This window comes from Aquarana catesbeiana, linkage group LG13, assembly GCF_042186555.1.
Source record: "Aquarana catesbeiana isolate 2022-GZ linkage group LG13, ASM4218655v1, whole genome shotgun sequence".
NCBI classification, from domain to species: Eukaryota; Metazoa; Chordata; class Amphibia; order Anura; family Ranidae; genus Aquarana; species Aquarana catesbeiana.
Window position 1 is genome coordinate 118,011,671 of NC_133336.1, and position 15,637 is coordinate 118,027,307.

The window sequence follows — 15,637 nt, forward strand, 5'->3', positions numbered from 1 at the left end:
GATTAATGCTGGACACTGACTTTTTGCTACATATCTAAGTGGCCTCAGGGTTCCTGCCTATAACACGCCTTTTGCTCTGATCTGACTAAATGCCTTGTCAGATTCATTACCGTGTGCCAGTGGAGTTCTGCGAGCAAGTGAGTGCTGGAGGAAGCAATGGAGTGTATATAGACCGTATAAAGAAAGAGTTGTCTCAGAAGTTGTTTTGAAGTCAAGTGGGCATCCCGTAATCTCTAATCGTGATCCAAGTTATATCCCTCAATAAAAAAACAAAAACAAAGTAATGGATTTGTTCCTTGACTCTATGTGCCTGTGGAAATTCGGTGTGCCTGGTTTTTCAGGGTGGGGGATCCCGGTTGCCGGCGGCCCTTAAGGGGGTGCGCTACATATACATATTGCTAAAGGATTACGCTGCAAAATGCATCTTATCTGGAATTCCCTCATGAAAAGTATCTGGACACTTTCTGTGCCTTCAGTCTCATAGCTGTATATCTATAGTGTAAGATTCTAAGGCATTGTGCTGTGACTACTAGTCTCACAAGATTTGTAGTGAGATTTGGTAATGTAAGAACTCCCTGCCTCTGAGTAATCCCTTCTGTAGATTTATAAATTCTGCTGCTTGAGTATTTTTCTATTAGCTATCAGACCACAAGTTATCAGTAGATCAGTTAGTATGCTAAATGAATGGTAGAAGAGACACTAAAAAGATAGTTTGCAAGCATTGTGCATCCACAAACTCCTTGTATTAAATTAAACAAAATCAGCTGCAGACAAAAAAACTACAGGCATTATAATGCCCTGTACACACGATAGGATTTTCCGATGGTGTACAGGGCATTAGTGTTTTAAAGAGCTTGCATCCATATTTTGACAGTTTCACTCTGGTTTGCCTAGAATCAGAATATTTTACAGTCTTTTCCATCACTGGTTGCTTTCTCACCTTTTGCTGGCTTTCCACAAGTGATAGTCTTTCCATCTGTAGTGTGACCTGACATCCAATGAGAATAGAATTACCTGGTTACGTGCACTGATCAAGTTGCTTCTTTGTAAGTATAATTTAAATTTGTTTTATTTATTAAAGGGTGTTTTATCTGCACTACCCAGTGTACTCTGATTTGGTTTACAGCTATGGAATATGTACTGTAGCACAATGTTTCTCAACTCCAGTCCAGGCTTTCCATTATTTTGCGCAGATGATTTAATCAGTTTCACTGCCTTAGTAATTATCATAGCCATTTCATCTGCGGAAAATCCTGAAAACATGACCTGTTGGGGGTGCTTGAGGACTGGATAAGAAACATTGCTGTAGCACACCTAAAATAAATAATAATAGTTTATAGTTTATATGTGATCTGTTTATAGACTGTTCGTAAACTGAATGTACGTAATTTTGTGCACATGGAAAAAAGTGAGAGCACTAGCACTATGACAGAATAGGGAATCAAGTTATTTGATATGCCATTTGGTTTGACCCAATCACACTCGCTAGGCAAACCAGAAGATCTGAGTAGAGTTGGGCTAACAGTTTGAGCCGAACAAAAGTTTGCCTCGAACATTACCTGTTCGCCTATTTGGCAAACACCCAAATCTGCAGGGAGCTTGGCGGGATGTTTATCCGCTGAGCGCCCCACAATGCACTGTGTGCTGCACAGTGCATTCTAGGGCCCTAATTGGATGAAGCAATGCACCTGACCGCTGGTCAGGTGCAAGGCTTTGCCCAGTCAGGGCATAAAGCACAATCAGAGCCATGATTGGATAAAATCATGATGACTTTGCTCAACCATGGCTCAGTGCTCATAGTCCCATAGAACAGGAACCTTTTGCAGTGTGTTGTTGGAGTGGAGATAGCTAGAGCAGGGCTCTGTTTGCTATTAGTGAGTTAGTGTGTTATTGTGACCCTGAGTGTAGTGTCAGTGTAGTGTTAGTGTAGTCTGAGTATAGCACCCTGCGGTTTAGTCAGGGAGCTCCTCACAAATTTACTTGCCAGGAGTAGTTATCTTGGTCGATTGATAGAGATCTATTGATTTCTCTCTAAGTTTGGCCTTGTTGCACTTTTCTCTTCTACCACTAGGTGGCTGGGTACTTGGTGGTACTAGATATGAGAAGAGCAACCCAAGGTCAGGTTATGAGTATATGGGGTATCTCAGCCAATGGGCAGGGGTTTTCTTGAATTCTTTGGCCTGCTGGGAGAACCTATATATTCAGGTGAGGTCAGGTGATCTATGTTCTGTGCCACCTGGACAGCTGTCTCGGCGGATGTGTGTCGTACACCCTAGGCTGCTAGGCCAGAGATTGGGCCTATTCTGGGGGCATCTGGCTGCTAGGTTGTGTGAGGGCCTATCCAGAAGTAAAAAGAGCAGCGCAGGGTTAGGACTACTGCTTGCAGTCAAACCAAAAGTGATGGTTCTGCCGGCCAGAGAACCTGTCATTGGTCGGAGGTAGAAGGGAAGCTGTCACCACAAAGGGACCAACCACCTTTACCAGGGACCACAGTGAGTAACTGAAGCAAGTACCGGAACCACATTCTCATTGAAAGGGCACGGTGGATAATCGGGAAACTTCAGGCAGTGGTCAAGTCAGAGACCCAACCCCCGGAGGAGATGCTTGCAGAGCAGCCTTGTAAGTCAAGCCAGGGACCTCGCCAGTTAGCAGGTGTGAAGCTTGAGAAGTATCTGGAGTGCCAAGCTAGGGACCCAGCAGGGAAGCGTGGGTGATGCTTGGGGGATACCTTGGACGAGCTCAAGGGATTCAGAGTAGGTGAATCAGAGGGTCTAGTGAGAGACCGGGAGCCCAGTGTTGAAGAACTACAAGAGGCAGTTGGAGTTCAAAGGACTGTTATGTTTGAGTTAGGAACTGTTAAAGACTGTCTCGAGTTAGGAACTGTTAAAGACTGTTACCATAGGAGACAGCATTCCTGCATGTGCAGAAGTGGCACCTTGCTTGGGGCCTTTTCCTGCACGACTGTCTTCCTATTGAAGTCTCGGAGTCTGCCAATTGAATCTACAACTACTTAAGGGTGTCCTAGCCCTAACCCTCTTTTCCCCCAAAAATACAAATAGGACTTGCAAAAGGAATAAAATCTCTTTTACATCCAAGAAGTGTCTGGTGCTCAATGACTTTCACCATCTTTGCACCTACTATGCCTCACAACCCACTACATATTGAAGCATGTCAGCTATCTTTGGCCTTGGAGGTCCTCATTAGACTGGACAAGGCCAGAGACCTAGCTACATGAGTATAGTGTAGTGTGTCAGTGTAGTGTCAATATAGTGTGTTAGTGTAGTGTACTGCAGTGTTTAACAAAGCATTACATAACATTTAGTGCTGTATACAGTGCTGTATACCCCTTTTTTTTTGGTTGCTGCAGGGTTTATTTTTTGTGTGTTTTTTTGTCCCATGTCTGCCCCCTTTTTTTAAATTGCCAGCCCCAGTTTTTCTTTTTTTTAATAGCTTTTACATTTCTGTCAGCGGCAGTCCTCAATTTAAAGTGCACCAAACAACACTTTTCAGTGCATCCAACTACACATTTTTCCAATCTCTAATAAATTTGGGTAGTAAGCCCCCATTACGTCTGGAAGGCCAACATAGAGAGGCAGATGTTCCAATGCCACTATGAGTGGCCAGCAGCGTCTGTGTCCATGGGCAAATGTGGATGTGGTCCATCCTCAGGCAGGGCACATTTTTCTCTTTTTAGTGGTGTTGCGCATGCTATCCACAGCATGCAGAGGAGGTGGTGGACTGGCTTACTAAACCATCCTCATCCTCCTCATCCTCTATCACCCAAGCTGAGATTAGTACGCAGTCCACTGCAGCTGCCAGAGCAGCTTATGCTTATCCTTATTCTTGTCCTTAGCTACTCCTGCCATAGCCCCAGCATCATGCATGGAGGAGGAAGCTAAATTATTTGAACACAGCATCAGCCACTTGTTTCTTGACAATGCACAGGCATTACTTGATTCTGATGTTGGTTCTGAGTTTGAGGAAGAGAGTAACATGAGCCTACAGAGATGTGAGAACACTGATAAACAACAAATTGGCAGTCATGTTTCCCTAGCCGCAGCATATTGCCAAGTTTGCTCCAGTGATGTTAAGGATGGAGGGGATGATAATGATGAGATCACTGACGTGACATGGGTTCCGGATAGAGCAGAGGAGAAAAGCGAGGGGAGGGCACAACCTTAACAAGGCAGGATGTCCTCCAGAGGCAACCATCATGGAACAGTAGAGAGCAGCCACCCTATTCCATCAGATTGTGGAGCTGTTATCTCCCGGCCCACTTCCCACAGCTCAGCTGTGTGGGCCTTTTTTAGCACATGTGCAGCTGATCACTTTGTTGCAATTTCCAATCTCTGTCGCGAGCAGATCAAGCATGGCAAAAACACCATCCATTTGGATACCACATGTTGCAACGGCATTTAACCTCCCACCACTCAGCCGTTGACAAGAGAACATGAAAGCCACACAAAAGGAATATACCTCCACCATTTCAATAAGCAAAATTTTAAATGACAACATTGCCATCACAGGCATAGCAGTTGCTACAGACATCCCTCCATACATTTTCACACAACACACCAGGGGGATTATGAGCGAATGGGGCATTTGCTACAAAATTTCACAAGTCCCGGTCTAAGAAATAAACTATATATATGGAAAAATCAATAATAGCAAAGAGCTCCAATGGTTATTTCATGTCCCGGTAATGGAAGGGAGGACACGTCAGGTATAGAGTGGTTTGTAAAAAGGGAACAGTCATTCTGTCAGACCATGTGTGAGTAAAGTACAACGGACTCTACACTGGTTGAGTGGAAGCTGGATGGTCTCCGTGACATGTAGAGCAGGCTTGGGAATGAATTCAGGTGAATGCAGGAAAGTAAGATGTGTAGGCGTGCTGCAAGTGGAAGCTGCGTTTGCATATGGGTAGTCCAAAGCATGATGTCAGTGGGTATGCCTGAAAAGTTCAAAGGGTTTCTCACCACTCCCGACAACAATTGGATAGTCCACGGATGGACCCCATACCAGTTGGCATCCAACACATGCAGTCTCCAGAATCCCGCTTATCGCCCACTTCCAACCACTCAGCGTTCCCCGGCTATCTCCAACTCCTTCCGGTGGGTGTAGTAGTAGCGTCCAGCCTGGAAGATGGCGTCATGGACATGATGACAGACACGTTTCATGCATCAGCAGTCTCCACTGATAGGGATGACGCTATAGTAAAGAGTGTCACAGGTCCTTGCAACACGTTTGCCAGCAGCACACCACCAGCTGTAGAGTATAGCAGACAAATTTCTTTGCTCCAGCTGCTGCATCGAAAGAAAAAATACACTCCCTGCCACGCACATGCCAAGCATCTAAATTCCAGCTTGTGCAAATTGCTGGCTTTACAACTCCTGTCTTTCCCTGTGGTGGATTCTGCTCCCTTCTGTGAATATGCAGAATATGCCTTACCACAATGGTAGGTTCAAAGTCACTATTTCTTTGCTCTGTACCACCACGTGGAAGGAAATGTTTTGGCATTGTTGGGCAAGGCAGTCGGCAGCATGAATCAGTCCTGGATTAGCAGCAGCTATTAATAATAATGTATTGTATGTACGAGGAGTAGAAGAGGAGGAAGAAGATGGCGAGATGAGAGAATAAAGCAATTTCCAAATTAGCATTGTAAATTTATTTTGAAACTTCTGGTTTGAGGTTATTGTTGGACTTTGTTTTTGTATGTTTTGGTAAAAAAAAATAAACAGATTTTTTCAAGAGTACCTCTATAGGGTTACGGTGTGAAGACACCACCGACACCCACAGCCCAATTTTTCCACACCTGTTACTTCAATGAAGTCTGCGAAAGAGACACCAGAAATCATGCAAAAAAAATGTGGCCTCATCATACAGACTGGCTCCCCAAGCCATTGTTTACAAAATGGAGAAAGCTTGCAGGGAAAATTAATGTCTTTTTTTCTTTATCCTGGTTGCCCCTTCCCATCTGTTACCTGTATCTTCAGTTTTCCCTGTTTATTCGTGTCCCCTATTATTGTACATATTTTATATCGTTTTTTGTTAGCTAGGCTTCCTGTTACTTAGTTAGGTTGCTAATTAGGCATTATGGTTCACTTGCATCTTCACGTTTGCTGTGTTTCCTGTTTGCTAATGTTAGGATGTCTTTTGTTTTACTATTTATAAATTTACTTTACTATATATAGACTGGTCTTAGTTTCCTAGTGTAGCTACATAGATTTGACCATCCCTGCTGCTGATTCTTAACAGTATAGAGTAAAGAGGTCAATTCAAAGCACAGACAACATAGTGGACAAGTGCAGCATCAAGGAGTATTATATCTTAGGACCACTTACATTGTTGGTTACTGGGAATAAATACCCCAGTGTCAGTTGTGGACAAAAATGATCTGTGGCCAGTGGGGTAGGGGGGTACCCTAAGATCACTGCTCCCTGTGAAGAAAAATACTCTAGGATCAGTGAGAAGAAAATGCCTATTGTTGGTGGCCAGGGGAAGAAAGGATGCCTGGTGTGATGGGAGGAAAATGACCAGTGTCATTGGTCAGTGGAAGGGAACAATACTGGAGATGGTGCAAAAATCCAATGTGCTTGTGCTCTCCTCCACCAGTCTCACAGGCTGTTCACCTCACATCTGAATAAAATCAGCAGTGTTCCCCTCTGGGGATAATAGAATAGGCTGGTGTGGTGCTGGTAATCACTTTCTTCCTCCAAATCGCTTACTCCCATGGGATAAAACCCAGATCATCTCATAAAATATGATGGATATGCAAAAGAAGGAAGGCAGAATCTAGTGCTCCCTGTCTAGAATGTTTAATCACATATAAAAAAGGGGACGGAGCCTGAGTATTGACGTTACATCGTGGCCATCTTGAGACCTATTGTGTCTGAAATGTGTTTTCAGTTTGGACGGCTTACAGTGCCATCTTTGTGTGTTGTATACCTTACCTTTTTTATATATAATTAAACATTTTAAACGGAGAGCACTAGATTCTGCCTTCCTTCTTTTGCATATCCATCATATTTGGTGAGATGCCATGGGAATAGGCGATTTGGAGGAGAAAAGTGATTACCAGCACCACGCCAGCCTTCTCCATTATCCCTAGAGGGGAACATTGCTGATTTTATTCAGATGTGAGGTGAGCAGCCTGTGAGACTGGTGGAGGAGAGCATAAGCACTTTGGATTTTTGCACCGTTGATATATTGATTTTTTTTATTCACTTCAATCAGTCACAGATTTTATATATGAACTTTATATATGAACTTTCAACAATATATGTTTATCGATTATCATTTTTAGATACACTTGTACCATTATTGATTGTTTATGATTTATAGCGCAGCACTGTTTCTTGATTATTTGCACCTTTAAAGTGAAGTGAGAACACTTGTTAGTGATAGCAGCTATTATTATTATACACCACTTTATTTCACGAGATTGCGCAGATTGATATTCACTTTAAAACTGGAGATGGTTGTCAGTGGGAAAAAAAATGCCTGGTGTTTGTGGCCGTGAGAGAAAGAACGCCCTGCACAAGCCAGGACTGTTTTGAGGTATGCATGGCCTAATTTATGCAGGTATACAACCTGATCTTCCCGATACACAGCCCACTTCTTTAGGTGCACAGCCTACTTCCACAAGTATGCAGTCTAATTTCCCCAGACACAATGGCTAACTTATTCAGGAACACAGCCTACTTTCACAGGCATACAGACTGAAAGAGGGCCAAGCATTCTAGACCTGGGCACAAGTTCACAGGCCTCTAAACAGGTACACAGCCGTCCTGCCTGCGCAAATTCCACCCAGCTATTATTGGCCTGCAGGAGTCTCACCTTCTGAGGGACAATGTGGGGTTTCTGCAATATGCATGGGTTGGCAAGGCGTATCACTCCACTCGCTCTGCTTATTCTCGCGGGGTGAGTGTACTGATACACAAAGCACTGGTCTATTAGGAGCTTGACTCACTGATAGACGCTTCTGGTAGATTTGTTTTTTTATACTGTAAACTGTACACTATATTTTTGCTTCTAGCTTTTGTTTACATCCCGCCCCCATTTTCACGGGACATGCTGCAGTTGCTGCTGTCGTACCTGGCGAGCAAGTCTGATATTCAGGTACTAATTATGGGGTTTTTAATTGTTATCTAGACCCCATAATGGAGAGGCATCCCCCAATTTCCCCCCCAGGGGCAACAGGGGTACTGTTCTTAGCCACTTGCTAGCTGAGGTAGGCTGGACGAAAATATGGCACATGTGTAACCAAGACACAAAACAGTTTTTCTGCTTCTCCAAAACCCATGGCACCCTGTTGAATATTGATCTGTGTGTGGGCACACCTAAAATAGTTGATCATACCTCCAAGGTGGAATACTTCCAGCATGGAATGTCTGACCATTCCCCCGTGGCCCTGTGACTGATCACCCAACCTCGTTACCCAAGGCCCCCTGGAAACTCAGTGCCTTCTGGCTCAAATTTTTCATCTCACCAGACCGATTAGCAGCCCAAATTAATAGTTTTTTCCAATCCCATAGCCAATATACTGATACGATCCAAAAATGGGAAACTTTCAAAGCCTACCTCAGAGGGGTGTTTATTACTGAAATTACACATGTCAACGAAACTCCTACGCTCTGCTGGAGCAGGTGGGAGTTCAGGTACAACAGCTGGAACTATCCTATGTCACAGATCCAAAGGATTCTGCAAGGGAGGCGTGGATTTCGGCCCAGGACTCCCTGGATCGCCTGAGATCCTCCACTGCAGAACGTAAGAGGTTCTTCACCAAGCTTGCTTTCTATGAGGAGGGGGAAAAACGTGACGCCTACTGGAGAGGATTGCTAGGTCTCAGCAACAGTCCCCGGCTATCGGGGCAATCCGCTCTTTCAGTGGCAGGGAGATCAATGATCCAGAGCAGATCATCTCGGAGTTGGCATCCTTCTATACAGACCTCTATGGGGTGAGGGATGACTACTCAGATGCTGATCTGGAGAATTACCTATCTGGTATTGACTTACCCTCCCTGTCTGAGGGGGCCAAACAACTGTTGGAGGCACCACTGACTTTAGAGGAGCTACAGAAGGCAGCATGCTCCTTCCCCACATGCAAGGCCCCCGGGGAGAATGGCCTTGCCATGGAGGTCCTTTCCCAATATGGGGAACAGGTACTGTCACGACTGCTGGAGGTGTTTAATGCCTCCATCGAGCCCTTGATGACTAGAGTGAATGTGATATTACTGCTTAAGCCTGGGAAGGATCCAGTTGACCCGGGTTCCTATAGACCCATTTCCCTCCTCCAAAGCGATGTTAAGATCCTGGCTAAGGTCTTGGCAATTTGGGTCAATGGGATCATAGACGCTATCATATATACTGACCAGGCAGGTTTTATGCCGCAAAAGTCCACAGCCACTGATCTCAAATGTCTTTTTCAGAACATGCAATTGTAGGCAGACAATGGGGGAAACAGGGCTCTACTGTCCCTAGACGCCAACAAGGCTGGCGATACCTGTGGGTGGTGCTATCCAAATTTGGATTCAGAGATCGATTCATAGCCTGGGTCAAACTGCTATATGCATCCCCACAGGCGACCATTAGGATGTCGGGCAGAATGTTGCATGCGTTTGCTCTGGGCAGGGGGACAAGGCAGTGATGCCCCCTGTCTCCCCTGCTCTTTGCTATCGCCATTGAACCACTGGCGGCACTGGTGAGGGCCAGCCCGGGGATTACGGGGTTGAGATATGGTGACCTTCATAAGAATATCATGTTGTACGCCAACGACATGATGCTTTTCCTGGGGACACCACTGCCTCTTTAGCTGAAGTGACAGCCGTAATTTCCAGATTTGGGCATTACTCAGGTCTGACCATCAACTGGTCTAAATCAGCCCTGATGCTGCTAGACGGGGATCGGGTGGTGGATCTGCCTGATTCGAGTCCAATCCCAGGAGTGACCTCATTCAAATACCTAGGAATACAAATATAACCTAGACTTGCGGACTACTGCCAACTAAATGTATACCCCCTACTGTCCCGATTTCGGGACAAAATTAACACTTGGAATAACTTTAAACTATCACTGGCGGGCAGAGCCAACTTAATAAAAATGATATTGATGCCACAGTTACTATATCTTCTTCATAGCTCCCCGGTTGTAATTCACTTGAAAATATTTAGGGTGGTTAACACCCTCTTTAGGCGCCTACTGTGGAATACAGGCAACCCCAGAATCAAATTAGAACAATTGCAGCACCCCAAGGACGGCGGAGGATTGGCAGTGCCAAACCCTTGACTGTACTATATTGCAGCCCAAATGTAGCATCTGATTGGGTCCATGGCCCATGATCCGAAGGGCTCTTCAGCAAGATTGATGCTGATCGGCTCTGGAGTGGCGACTGTTCCGATGGGCCTGGAGGCACAGATGGTTCATAAATCCAATAAACAGACACCCACCCTTACTGTAATTCAGAAAATATGGAACAAGGTCAGACAAATGCGGGAGGTGCTGGGCTACACTGAATATAGCCCGATATGGGGGAACCTTTCATATGTCGAACTGGCGAAGTTACAGCAGGGTCCCAAGTGGCGATCCTATGGTGTAAATTTGTTGTCACACATTTCAAGACAGCAAGCTGCTATCCTTCCCTGAGTTACAAAAAAGATTTAATTTACCCTCTACCATGTACTACTCCTATCTCCAGCTCAGGCACGCTTTGGGCGCGCAGAGAGATGCTAATCATTGGATTATGTCCAATACCCCCATTTTTCACCTTCTACAAACAAGTACTGAAACGAAAGGGATCATCTCAAATTGTTACCAAATGTTACTGACACGTCATTTAAGGGCCCACTCCACTAAGGCACCGTCCCTATGGGAAAAAGACGTAGGCCCAATTACAGGAGACCAATGGGAGAAAGTCCTGCAATCAATCACTACTTGCTCTCTTAATGTAGCCCAAAAAGTCTCCCAATTGTATATTGTGCTCCGGGTGCACTACACCCCGCTCAGACTACATAAGATGGGTAGCCGGCCAGACCCCCTATGTGACAGGTGTAGGCAACACCAGGGAGATCTATTTCACCTGCTCTGGAGATGCCCAGAGCACCACCGGTACTGGAAAGCGGTGCATGGGACGCTTAATCAAGTGTTCAAGACGACCGTCCCCTTAGACCCAATTCATTGTATCTTAGGAGTTCTGAAAGAAGTTATCCTGGAGGAGGTGGTGAGAATAGCATTCTCTAGAGCACTGTTCCAAGCCCGTAAACTCATCCTGCTGGGGTGGAAATTGATCTCACTGCCCACAGTTGCATCATGGATCACACATATTCAGTGTTGCCAACTATCAGTATTTTTACTGGCAGCCAGTAAAAAACAGGCAATTTCTCCTGCCAGTAAATGCCAGTAAAAAGAAAAAGTTGCCAGTAAAAAATATGGTTGACACGCTCGGCCCGGAGCCAGCCAAGACCATACGAGTGCCTGTTATAGTGTGTTCGGGCGGCTCTGGTGGAGGCGGTGCCTGAGCATGTCCTGGGATGTCATGGTGCAAGGGAGCCAAGCTGAGCCGCCAGAGCCTTGTGTTTGGGTCTGCAGAATGGGACAAGGCAGGCCAGGAGGACCATCAGTGCTGTTTGGACTGGAGGGACCACCTGGCTTAGAGAGAGACTGTCGCTGTGACTCAGGAGGGGGCGTGTCCTGTCGGTAATCTGTAGTGCTGCACACTGCTGTCAGTATCACTGTGAGAGTCAATTTCATGTGTGTGCCGCCCATTCTAATTGCTTGCCCTCCTGAATCCTGTCCCTGAGCTATTTACTTACTATATTGAAAATAAAATAAGAAATATGTTTTTTGCCTTATTATCTACCTTAAATCACACTGCTAATCACATATTGTACTTGTTTGTAGCCTAAATAGTGAAATTTGTACTTAAAACTGTAATTTTGTAACAATTGGAAATGCCAGTAAAAACTTGGCTATGCCAGTAAATTTTGGGTGTCATGTCAGTAAATTTCAATCAGTTAGGTTGGCAACACTGCACATATTGTGAAAACCTTGGTCATGGAAAGATATATATACCAACACAGGGGAAGCCCAGGTAGATTTGAAAGAATCTGGTCGCCATGGCTGGATACCCCTGGACTAAGTCTCAGGGAACTGGTGATGTCCAGAATCTTGCAAGGCCCTACAGGAGGACCCCAATGAGCTAGAAATGCTCAACACCAGATGTAACATATAAGTGTATATGCCTCAGTATATTGTGGACTTGAAGGTTGTGATGATAAGATAAATGTGAAGGGCGCTAAGATGACCGCGAAATGTAAATATAACCATATGCTAATGCATTTCTTGTACATTGGAAACTGCCTAAACTTGTTTAATAAACACCTTTTTGATTACAAAAAAAAAAAACAGGTACACAACATGCAACAAGGCACCCCAGCTAAGGACTCCTTCCAGAACAGGGCTCAGCTATGTTATTATGGTATTATTGAAATACCTAATAACAAACTCATTAGGCACCAACCAGATAGAAAAAAGGCAAACACTTGACTACGTTCTAGCGAATTAGAATTTGTCAAGGGAAAAGTAGAAGAGGGAATCTACTTCTACTATGTAAGGCAGTGCTGGAAACTGTACTATGTAAGGAATTGGGAATACAACTGTCCTATAAGACTTCCCTATTTGTTAACACTCAGGAAAACAGTTCCAAATATGTTCTCATTGGTACTGAACACCTTCTTTTTTTAGTTTCATCTTATTTTATTGAATATATAAAGGGTACATAACAGCAGTACATAAAAAAAAATCAAAAATGTACAATTTCCTTCCAACAGCATTTGATCTACATGTACAATTTAATAGTACATCCACAATGGAGCGAAGAATATGCATAGGTACCAAAGATTATAGTAAAAAAAAAACATCCTGACTATAATAGCAGCGAAGAGCTTCATGTAAGGGCCTGAATAGTAATCAAATAAGTCACTAAATAGGTATCTGGCCCTGGGTGTCTCCATAGTATCCATACAAGTTTAGATTAGATCCTATCTGCTAGTGAATGGAAAGTAGGGGGAGCAATAGGTTCCAACAAAACAGATTATAAAAAATTAAACAGACAGCAGCAAACAAGGGCAAGAAGAAAGAAAAAGCAGGTAGAGGGGGTCAAGAGAGATAAGTATAAAAAGGTAAAGAGTAGGGTTAGGGATGGGGGGAGGGGGTACCCATCTCAATTAGGTGTCCCCACTGTGAACACTAGCCTAAGTGCAAGTAATATCCTGGAACTCTTGAGAGCTGTGAAAGACACTCCATGTGGCCTAAGTAGTAATGTGTTTATACAATCTAGGTAGGAAGAGACGTCAACCTACACCTGTCAGACAGGGATTAAAGGAATGAGGGAAGTTGCTATTTTTAAGAACCAATATTTGGAGTCAAGCAAACGAGAGGCAATGCCTGACAGGTTTAGTGAGAGATGACCAGTAGGGATAATTGAGTCTGTGGTGTCTTAAATAACAGTAATAGTATGGTGGAGCTAAACATACTACCATGCCCCCTTCCAGCCCGGGGATAGGGACATGCATCAACAGGCAGAGCATCCCAAAAAGGTTTGACCTATTACTATTATTAAAGGGAGTTGAGACACAGCAGACTTTTATCCCTGTGAGGGGTTCCCCTTGAAATGCATCAGATTTTGCTAAACATCATTGGACTTCATCTGTATCTGTTGAGGGCCACAGGTTGTGACTTTGACCGAAGTTCCTTCTATTTCATGTTACGAGCCTAACACTCATCCAAGTTTGTGGGTATATGGTGTGTTACTTTTATTCATTAAATGGTGTCATAGATGATGCACTAGGCTGGTGAGCCTTTTTTATTGCTTTTTGTATAATGCTTTCTCATTTGCTTAAACTATTCAAGCTGAAGTTTAGTATTTTTTTAATACAGCACCAAGCACATTAGTTATGTGTAATGGTGTATATCCAATTAGCTGAACAGTTGTTTCTGGTAAAAAATCTTCCCTGCTGTGTCTCCTCAGAGCCAAATACTGCTCTGTGTGGCTATCTTCCAGCACTGTGAGAGTTGCAGTTACTGAGAAAAGTTGCACCGCACGCCTATTCTTTTCTGCCCCCTCTGCCATTCACAGAACTCCTACTATTATTGCCCCATAATGCAACGCATTTTGTGAATAGAGGCAGAGCTGTTGAATGACAGAATCTCACCTGCTCATTCACAGAAAGTGATGATGAATGATGGAGAAGGTAGAAGGGGGCAGGCAAACAGCGCAACTTTTCTTACTAGCAGTGGGTGCTGTTAACCTTTACAGCACCAGAAGGCAGCAGCTCATGACAGTCTGTGACAACTCTGAGACACAGCAGGGAAGAATTTTACTAGAAGCAGCTGCCTGAGGTAATGGGATGCACACCATTATACATCACTAATGTGTATGTGCTGTATCCAACATAAAAATAGTAAACCAGCTTCATTCTTAAAATGTTATCCCTTCACCCCCCTATGTAATGTGGTTAAGCTATAGAGTATTGTGTAGGGACCCAGTTGCGTGCATGGACTATCTCTGACTACCTCAGATGCTGACCGCCTCTTTACATATAATATTGTGTGGGGACTTACCTAGTTGCATGCATAGACTATCTCTGACTACCTCAGGTGCTGACCGCCTCTTTACATATAATATTGTGTGGGGACTTACCTAGCTGCATGCATAGACTATCTCTGACTACCTCAGGTGCTGACCGCCTCTTTACATATAATATTGTATGGGGACTTACCTAGTTGCATGCATAGACTATCTCTGACTACCTCAGGTGCTGACCACCTCTTTGCATATATTATATACATTTGTGTGGCATGTCTAAGTGTATAGGATAACAGTATATATGAAATAAGATATACATATAGGATATAGGTGTAGAATAGTTATGATAAAGCTTGGTGTGTTATCCTAGGCAAAACTAAGGTTATGAGTCTCTGGTATAAATGGTTATAGGGGACATAATATTGAAGGTGTTGTTAATAGGAATACAATGTATTTCCTGTATTAGTCTTATCTATCAAAAATGTTATTGAGTACATCCTGAGTTGAAATTATGTCTTAATCATGCTTTTATTTTGCTTCTTAAAAATATTGCACTAATATCCAGGCATTGCTACTTCTGTCTGGTTATGTAGATATATACAACCCACTCTACTTGAATTGTACATTAAGGATTTCTAACTTATAGTGGCCAGATTTCAGACCAGATCACACTTTGGGATGAAGATTTATAAATGATTTTAGGGGGATGCTCTGCACCTTCCTCACCTCCGCCCCATTATAATGCCTCCTCCTTCCCAGCCCTCCTCACTGTGGTCCTGATGTTCTTATAAGTAGCACATTTACAGAACACATACTACACATTATAGAAGAGACAGATCAGAGCATAGCAGACAGTGTATATCTATACAGACCCTAAACAGACATCAGCTGCAGTGAGCAACACAGGTGAGTGCCTTGCATAAAGCTTACTTTGGTGCAGAGCTCAGTTAAATAAAGGTAACAGAGAGGACAGAACACACTTTGTGTCTGTGAACATTATAGTTAAATCTGTCTAATTCAGGGAATGAAAATCTGTATATTGTTGAATTTGTTGTAG

General features: G+C 43.8%; 1 protein-coding gene across 1 annotated transcript in view; it reads left to right on the forward strand.

Annotated features, from left to right (window-relative positions):
• Positions 1-15,350: 15,350 nt before the first annotated feature.
• COCH (cochlin) overlaps positions 15,351-15,637 on the forward strand; it is a 123,677-nt gene continuing 123,390 nt past the window's right edge. The window contains exon 1 of the mRNA XM_073610026.1: positions 15,351-15,486. The gene's annotated coding sequence lies outside the window, so the exon portion shown is untranslated. The remainder of the gene's footprint in view (positions 15,487-15,637) is intronic.